The sequence below is a fragment of the Suricata suricatta genome, chromosome 4 (genome assembly GCF_006229205.1).
Source record: "Suricata suricatta isolate VVHF042 chromosome 4, meerkat_22Aug2017_6uvM2_HiC, whole genome shotgun sequence".
Lineage (NCBI taxonomy): Eukaryota > Metazoa > Chordata > Mammalia > Carnivora > Herpestidae > Suricata > Suricata suricatta.
In genome coordinates this window covers 19,463,185-19,473,305 of record NC_043703.1, presented here as the reverse complement: position 1 = coordinate 19,473,305, position 10,121 = coordinate 19,463,185, and positions in this window count along the sequence as shown.

Below are 10,121 nucleotides of genomic sequence, written 5' to 3'. Positions count from 1 at the left end.
ACTGTTCCCACCCCTCTTCGGAAATTGCTTTTGATTGACAACCTTAGAGGGTCTTTAGTGAAATTTGAAAGGTTGTTTTAAAAGGAAAACTGACCGTATATGTGTGGTAAATATGCTAAACAAAAATGGAGTTAGATTTTTTTTAGATATGGACACGGGATATATTTCTTTAAAAGAATGTTTAGCACTAAGTTTTGTTTTTGTTTTCACTTTACCTTTTGACTCAATATATGACATACCCGTCATTCAATTATGAAGGAGTGAATTCTTTATTCTCTCTGAATACAAATGTTATTTTCCTGGGACTTTTCTGATATATTCTGCCTTTCTTCCTGCTTTTTTTGACCTTCCTTTGTCTGATGCTAGTTCTTTCTCTTGTTCTTTCTCTCAGCCCTAGACATCTCCATTTTCACACAAACTATACATCAATGTCATCTTCTTCCCCCACTGTATTTTCTGCATTCTCACATCATAGCATCTTTCTTTTTCTTCTCTTTTAGGACATATTTGGTATTGTTTTACACATACATGTTGTGGAATTTTAAAAATGATTTTTATGGTAGGAATATTAATTGCTACAGCCATTTTGGGAGACAGCTTGACATTGTAAAGGAGGACAAATAATTTTCCTCTATGCTTCATTGCTCTTGGCTGAGACCTGTTCTGTAAAAAAGATAGACTAACACCAAGAAAAAAAATTCTTAACCACATATATTTGTACACACAGAAACAGCATAAATATGAAACTCAAAATTGGTGACCACATGACTAAGGCTTATATACCATCCAAGCTCAGAAAAGGGTAGGGCTCTGGCACTTCCAGTGGGAGAAACACAATTTACAAAGGTGAGAAGAGAAAATGTTTAGTAAACAAAGTCTGTCCTGCCATGCAGAGAGGTCTCTTGAGTGGAAAAGTGATATCTGGTACTTATTCTCTTCCTGGTACATGCTCCCTTTCTATGTAAATTTCCCTTCCAAAAAACAGTCACTTCTGCTCTGCTTTCAGAACTTAGGTGTCTGTAGTTTCTCAAAATAATCAGCTCAAAGTAATCCCATGCCAAATAGCCATATTTTGGGGGTAGCATATTCTACTACCTTTCCTCAGTTTCTTACAAAATTAAACATACTCTTTCATCTCATCACATGATGCAGCAATCATGCTCTTTGGTATTTACCTCAAAGAACTGAAAATGGAACCAAACAGGATCCTGCACACAGAAGTTTATAGGAACCTTGTTTATAACTGTCAAAGCCGGAAGCAGCCAAGGCGTCCTTTGGGAGGAGAACGGATAAACTGTGGAATATTCGGACATAAGGATATTATGCAGAACTAAATAGAAATGCACTAAAAACCCATGACAACACACAGAAGAGTCTTAAACAGGTACAAGCAATGAAAGAAGCCACCTGTAAAGGCCGCATAGTGTGTGAGTCCAGCCGCCCTAGGGCCCCCTCATCTGCAGGTTCCCTTCTGAGGTTTCAGTCCAGGAGCCAAACCTTCCTCACGTACAGTCGGAAAGTTAGTAGCAGCCAAATGCTGGTCTCAATGCCTCTGCCACTCACCTCCCTTCATTTCAATACCCAAGCATTTTAACATCTCACATCATAAGAAAAAGCATGAGTACAACGCAATAAGATATTATACAAGAGAGAGGGAGAGACCACATTCACTACACATATTATAATAATAATTATGTTCTTTTATAATTAGTTACGGTTCTTAATCTCTTCAAGTGCTAAATTTATAAGTTAAATTTGATCACAGATATGTATGTGGAGAAAAAACAGTACATAGAGGGTTCTGTACTATCTGTGGTTTCAGGAATCCACTGGGGGTCTTGGAACAGGAATCCACTGGGGGTCTTACCCCAAGGATAAGGAGAGAGTACTGTAAATAAAATTTTGGAAAAGGTGAAACTATGGAGACAACAAAAAGTCAGTGGTTGCTAGGGGTTCTTAGGAGATAGGGCTAAATAGGCAGAGCTCAGAGGATTTGGGGGCAGTGAAACAACTGTGTATGAATCTATAATGATGGATACTTGTCATTACACATTCTTCGAAACCCATAGCATGTACAACAGGAAGAGTGAGCCTGCAGGTAAACTCTGGACTTTGGGTAATAATGATGTGCCAGTGTGGTTTTGTCAATTTTAACACATGTACCATTGTAGAGTAGACTGTTGATTATAGGAAAGCCTGTATGTGTGTGAGGGCAGAGGGCATATGAGCAAATCTCTGTACTTTGCTCCCAATTTTGCTGTGAACTTAAAACTACTATAAAATTGTCTTTAAATATGAAAAAAATAAATTATTTTTAAAGCAATAGAAATAGCAAAACTTTCCAACCACTGCTATGATTATAGAATTTTTATTCTACATATTTCTATAGTTTGTTTAGAAATGTAAGTGATTGTTGCTGTTCAGAACACACATGGTAGTTGCTGGAGAAATTTTCTTTAATATAATGTTCATTATAAAAAGAATTTAAAGGATTTGTTCAAATTGGAAAAGCTTTCAAATGTCACATACAGTTTACATGAAATTGTGAAAGGTGATTTATATTGTTATTCTTACATCACCAGTCACTTTATTTTCTTAAGAAAATAGAATGATCATAGTAGCATAAGATCTACAGGCTTGTGGCTGGCAGACAAGAGGCAAGTTGATGACAAAAATATGAAGTGAAAAGCAAACAGAATGCTTGAGGCTAGGTCCAAATAATACCCGAAGTGAGAGGTTTCAGAAAACGTTATTTAATACAGGCAGGCCTGGGTTGACAGCCTCTAGAGATAGGCTTTTATGTCAGGCTTGAGGAACTTCCCGAGGGAATTCCCTGGGACATGTAGCAGTATTTTAAAGCCTAAACTGGTAGTCATTTAACTTAAATGCCCCTATGCCCCTAAGGGAGAAGGAAACTTAGGAATCAATGTGTGGTGTGCAGGTGCATGCGCAGTGGAAGGGACCTCAGGAATTAAAAGTTTAAACCGTGTTCAAGACAACCTAGCCCTGATCACTGCTCCATATATGCTTCTAATTAAATATCAACAATTGAATTCCAAAAAATCTTTGTGGGATATCAAAGCATATAGGAAAACGGCAAGAGGTTGCCTGGTGGTCAGTGAAGGTAGTAGAATATGCCCTCCAAAAGGCTCCCGCCCCCAACCTGTGGGCTGTTAAGAATTCAGCATAGGCTAAAATAAGCCACTTTGCAATGTTGATTATTTTTGAGCTCTAGGCAACTGAAAAACAGCAAGTGCAGGGAGAGACTTTCTCTGAACTCACCTTGTCTTCCTAAAGACAGATCCTCCAAAAGGAGTTGGAAAGGCATAACTCCCCTCTGGAGGAGATTCATCACTCAGAGAAAACTTACTTTTAGCCCAGGGGAGGAGACTAGATGTCTCTTCTACCTTCCATCCATTCTAAGGGCCTATTCATCTTCCCTGAAAATCACTCACTCTTCCCTGAGAGGCCTACATTTGTCTTCTGCTCCCTGTTAGGATGGTATTTAAGCCTGAATTCAAACCCACCTCGGGGAGTTACTCATTTTCTCCTGCATAACTCCCACGTACACATGAGGATCTACGTTAACAAACTTCTGTTTTGTGCTTTTGGTTTTGGTCTTCTTTTCTCTTGTTAAGCTGTCTTTTATTACAGGGGCCTCAACTAAGAACTCAGAAAAGTAGAGAAAAATTATTTCTCCTCCCTATACCATCAATCATATTTAAAACTTAAAATTCTAAAAGTTTATTCACCATTTAAAATGAAATGTATAAGAAGGTAGAGAATATGAGAAAAGAGAAACCTATAGACCAGAGAGTAATTTTTTAACCATACAAACACAATATTAAGTACCATTGAAAAGAAGAATTGGAGTGAGGCATTTTTGGATTCCTAAGGGTTGCAAGCTGAATAAAGTAATGTGAAACTATTAAATGAGAAGACCTGACCTGCTAAAAGCAATTTAAATCTCACTAAAGGAAACATTCAGCACTTTTCACATGTAGATGGAAAGAGTTGTCTTCCAAAGGGTCAGTTTTGTTACAAAGACTAAAACAGATGGGGGAATGTCAGAAAATTGCCCTTTGGATACTTAATGGAGAGCATTATAAATGACCTTGTGCCTAGTGAATGGAGTCTGAAGAGATTCAATCAGCTTGCACTGGTGAGCATAATACAATTTTTTAAAAACTAATACCTAGTTATTTTCAGCCAGAAGGCAATTATTTTTTTCCTAGTAGAGTAGGCATTTTGTGGATCCTGTTTTAATTTGTGCTCCAGAATATATGTTTTTTGTATTCCAAATTTGACCAAAACCTCTCATGAATAAATACATTGTTATATTTACCCTAAATATATTATAGCTTCTACAAAGAGATATATATGATGCAAAACTATTTTGCCTTCTGTCAAGTAATATATTGATGGTCTATAATTCAAGTTATCATAAACGAGTAGTGTTCATTAAAAATGTATTCTAAGGCAAAGGTAAAATAATGAGTTGTAGGTGTAAATTACATAAAATATAGTTACTCAGGAAAAGAATCAGAAGAAAAATAAGAGCAACAAATGAAAACATTTCTTGACAAATACCTGTTTCGTAATGGATCTGCAAAGCTAATTGTGAAAATTCTTCATCTAAATGAAAACAGCAAATATCAAATAGTGGGTTTCTTTATTTTGTATAATCTCATATTTTATATATGGCAAGGGATGCAATTAGAAATACATTTATCCCTCTGAGACATGTCTAGCTCTTTCAAGTTCAAATGTGCATTCTAGATGATGGTTCTCAAAGTGTTTACTGTTTTGAACTGATTCATGTGATATCTTAAAACAAATATCACTTTATTCAGAATATTAGACTATAACTATGTTAAGGGCAAAGCATTTTGTGCATATCCAGGAGATCTGGGACACAGGAAGCATTCAATATTTATTGGTTGAATGTAAACAGTATATGAATTAATTGTATAATATGTAAAGTTTGTCTTGTAATATTAATGTTTCTATTTTTACTCTGAGAGTTCATCTGAGAAGGTATATTATCAGGTAATAATAGAAAAAATGAATTAGGATGGTTTCATTCCTGATAATTATTAGCTAGGAGACATTGGGTAAGTCACATAGCCATTTGAATTTCAGTTTCTTCATTTCTAAAATGTAGTTCATATATTTTTTAAAATTCTATTGTGTCTTCTCTGGGTTCTTATGGGCATATGTGTAAAGTTACATTTTAACCAAAAGCTCCAATATTTTCTGGAGAAAATATTCAGTTTGAAGATCTTTGAAATTAAAGCTTAAAGTAAAAACTTTTTAAAATCTTCATTATTTATTGCACAGAATAATTATACTTATGTGCTATTGTTGTACCCAGATTTTAATATCGCCCCCAAAAACCAGAGACCACCAGGGAGACTGAATCATGCAAAAGCAAAGGGCTTTATTACGAATTTAGGCCCGGCCAGCCTAAACTCGGGCTCACAGACTTCCACAACACACTGGATCCACATGGAGCAAGCCCAGAACATGGTGGGGTGGGGGCTTTTTTGAGTTTGGGAAGGGGGAGTTACAGGAAATGGGGACGGACACAGGTATATTGACAGCAGGTTTAACCATTCATTGATACTTTTGGTGAGGGCCAATCACAACACCTAGAGTATTGACCAATCATAGAGTGGGCCCAGTACCCCCACGTAGGGTGTGACCAGGACCCTCATGCAAGGCGCAGGGCATGACTAGCCTTAGCCTCCATCTTTAGGCCCGCCCTTAGAAATATTCAAGGTGTTAGCTGGCCTTTCCTGACTGGGCGTTACAAGGGTGGTCTGAGAAGCTGACACTTAGGCCTCCAAGGTCAGAGTCAGTTTGATTCAGACCTGTCCTTACACTATGTAAAATTTCTTTTTACCAACTACAGTGCCTGGTATAATTCTGGATATAGTTATTTAAAAAAAAAATAATGCTGGCTTAGCATGTCTTTGAATTCAAAGCCTGAGATTCAAAAGGTTGTTTTAAAACTAATGAGTTTTATATATATTCCCACATTTTGTCTCAACTTGGCTCTTATGTGCTTGATAGCGGTATCCACGGTTTAAAGAAATAATGGCATCTAAGACTCTAGTGTTATTATTCTGCCAAGTTGTTCTTTTGTACAGTGTATAAAAAGTCTAACATTTCAGTTCCTGAAGTAACCCTTGTTAACTTTACACCCATAACCTTTACCTTCATGATTTTTTACATGCTTTTGTATATAGAGAAGAGTACATATTAACTCTTAGTTCTGCTTTTAAGTGACTGTATTCTCCCCACAGCACTGCAATATTTTTTATGAACTGCTATCCTGTTTGATTCTTAAAGGCTTTCATACATAATAAACTTATTTGTTCCAAAATGTAAGCATGATTTTATAGGAGTTCAATGGAAGGGGAAATAAATATCTATATTGTAAGAACAAACTGATCCATATCTCACTATAGCCTTAAACTCATCAATCTGAACAAAAATATCTTCCCCTCCCTCTGTTAGTGACAAACTCTTGAGGGTTGGAGGGGGTTTCATTATTGCAGTGCTGGCTAAAATAGTATGCCTGACTAATAATTATTCATACAATTATGTTTGTTGAGTATTTTCTGTAAGCCAGGGACAAAGTTAGCCATAGGAGTAGATTGAATAATGAAAGAAGTCTGATCCCCGCCTCAAATGGTAACCCATAGTTACCTGTGAAAGACAAACAGTAACAAAGAATTAAACAACTAGCTGTAGTTGTAATAAATTCTATAAAGGACAATATAAGATGCTTAGAAAATGTGTATCAGGAGCAAGAGGCTCAGTCTTAATAGCAGGGAAAGTTTCCCTAGAAAAGTTGCACGTAAATTAAGATTTGGATTGATTCTTATTTTTTGATGGAGATTATTACAGGTGCTTCTTTTTAGGTGATATGTCTTTTTCTTCCTCAGTTTTAATTGTTCTTTTATCCAAATTTAAAATAAGCAACTTAAAAATATTATTATTTAGGTAAACTTTTAAGAATGTTATAATACTTCACAAAAACATTAAAACCTCCATTCTCAGAAGCCAACAAAAAAGACAGATACACTGCATTAGATTTGGTGCATCATTACAGAGATGGACTTGGGAAAGATCCTGTTCCTGATTGTGAGTTTAGACTACTAACCAGCACAATAATTCAATGATAATAATCAGCAGAAAGACCTTATATGTTTACAAGTTGACTCATTTAAATGTGTACACCATTGGGGCGCCTGGGTGGCTCAGTTTGTTAAGCGTCTGACTCTTGATTTAGGCTCAGGTCATGATCTCAGGGTTGGGGTGTTCAAGCCTTGCATGGAGCTGTGTACTGACTGCACGGACCCTGCTTAGAATTCTCTGTCTCCCTCTTTCTTTGCCTCTCTCTCTTTCTATGTCACTAAAATAAATGAATAAGCATTAAAAATGTGTGCACCATTAATTTTACATAACATTTAAGATTAATTTTTTTTCTTTATCCTCAAAATTAATTCTAGTTCCTGAAACTTGTGTGTTGTATCTGTTATGCACTCTGTTTATACATTGTTCCTTGCAGAAAACATACATTTTCTGTCATCTTAAATGGATCGTATAATTGTACTGTCTTTGAATTTATTTGTGACTGGTTTATGATGTGTTTGACAATTTATATCCTTAGGACTATATGTAGATTTCATGACTTAAAATGATAAAATTAAAATATTAATTCTTTATTTTATTTATCTTATTTTATTTATGAATTAATTATTTCAACACATGGACTTATTATATTCATTAGGAATTTGAACTCATTAAGTATGAATAAAATTGAGTTAACATTTGGATAATTTGCGAATCAAATTGTTTTATTTCACTTGCTTGATATTTAAGAATTTCAACATAAAAAGCACTGGTGAGAAGCTTAACTTTTAAATTTATTTGCTATTATTTTAGGATAATCCAACAGAAATACAAAAAATATAATTTTTCAATTTTGAAAACATTGACATAATGAATAGCTTTAGCTGGTGGACATGAATGACTAAAAATGGTTTTTCAAGTAAGTACAGCAGTTAGGTGAGAAGACAAGAATAGCTTGAAGTACATTTGCATCTGGATGGAGAAAAAAGTTGATTCATATTCTCTGCACTTGTTCTAATTCCTCATTTTCTCCTCATCCTATATGAGGTTGATTAAATTATGCCTTAGTGACAAATAGTCTCTTTAAGCTGTCATTCACGTAATGGGATGAAATAGCCCTAATAAGGGATAGGGGTCATTTGTCATCTTCTCCAAACTCCCATCTGTGTGAGGGGCTGTCCCAGAGGATCTGCATGCTTGGGAGTCCTTGTGATGGAGGGAAAGTACAGGCTGGGAAAGCGCGCTGGCAGATTAATCTTAGGTGCCGACAGGACACGAGTAGAGAATATCAATGAACATGACCAGGCTCTGTTGCAACCCTAAGACAGAGGAAGTCTATGATCAAACCATCTATATGCTTGGGGGCTCTGCTTCCAGACCAATGGAATGGAGCACTGCTTTAGGAGTCAAAGCCATTTGCATGGACTTGAGATATGATTTTTAGTGAGCTAAGGGTGGATTCAGAGCTTAATTAGAAACATCCTTAAGATAATAAATAGGATAAATGGAACACAAATAGATAAAATGAGGGGAGTTTCTAAAATCAATGGCAAATTTTGATGATCTATTATGTTCTCTGAATCAAGGCCAAGATATTTTTAACTCAAATTAATTTTCATTGGGTGCATACTGTATACAAACACTTATAATAAGCATATTTCCATAAAACAAATAAAAAGCATGAACACTCATAGAGTTTATGACCTGCTGAAGAAAGCAGACTTGCAGAATTGTAGTTATGCCAGAGTAAGAGCTATAGACATTTATGCAGCAGCCATAAGCCTCATGCTTACAGGAAGTTTGTCTGTTTGGTCATCAGTGTATCACCAGGACCTAGCACTCTGTGGATTTACAGTGATATTCACTGAGTTAAAATGAAGATATTTAGGACACAGTGTGATACCAAACTTTAAATGCCATGCTAAGGAGTAATAGTGGGGCTGGGGATGGATACAAGAGATGGAGTCAATTCCGTGGTGGCTTCTGAAGTCTTGGCTGAGGCAGCCAAGCCTGCGTTAACGTCTGTTGTGCGGGACACTGCGTTCCATGTTGACGCACACCTTCTTCCTATTGTGTAGTGTCACTACGGGAATTCCTGGCGTTATTCACAGCCCAGAGCTGACTTCTTTCATTTGTGGTTTCGTAATACCACTCCTTTACCATATTGGGATACAGAATTTCACACTTCTAATAACACTTTTACTAAGAGCCTCATTTGTGTTAAGTCCAATTACTCCAGCAACTGTTCTTGAGCAGGGGCTGGGAGAAAAGCGAAGTGATACAATCAGAGCCATGCAGAGCAACACAATTGGAAATCAAATGTTCCTTTGCATCCTTTTTGGTCTTGGGTCCTTCTGTTTTGTTTTGTTTTGTTTTATTTGTTCATTTATTCATTCATTCATTTATTCTTTTTACATTTCCAGGACAAAAATTATTTATCTTGTCACCATGGATGGGCTATAGATGGTCCGTGAACACTTTGAAAGATACATAGAGATTAATACAAATATTTTATGAGGAAGAGTGTACAAGGATATTATAAGTTTCTCAGGATTTCTGTGACTCAAAATTTAAGAAGTAGAAGGAAGGGAGGGAACAAAAGTAAGAATGGAAGGGAGAGGTGGTCAAGAAAACAGCCACAGAATATTAGAAAGCCAATACAGTATAAACATTTTAAAATACGATGTGTTCAGTTATAGCAAATATCTCCAAGTTTTCGATAAATCTAACATAAGAAGGTTATTTGTGAAATGTAAAGCAATTTCAACCAAAGGAGAAAAGAATGTTATTGAAAGGAATTTTAAAAAGTGAGTTATTGGGGCGCCTGGGTGGCTCAGTCGGTTAAGCCTCTGACTTCGGCTCAGGTCAGATCTCACGTTCGTGGGTTCGAGCCCCGCATCGGGCTCTGTGCTGACGGCTCAGAGCCTGGAGCCTGCTTCCAGTTCTGTGTCTCCTTCTCTCCCTGACCCTCCCCCTCT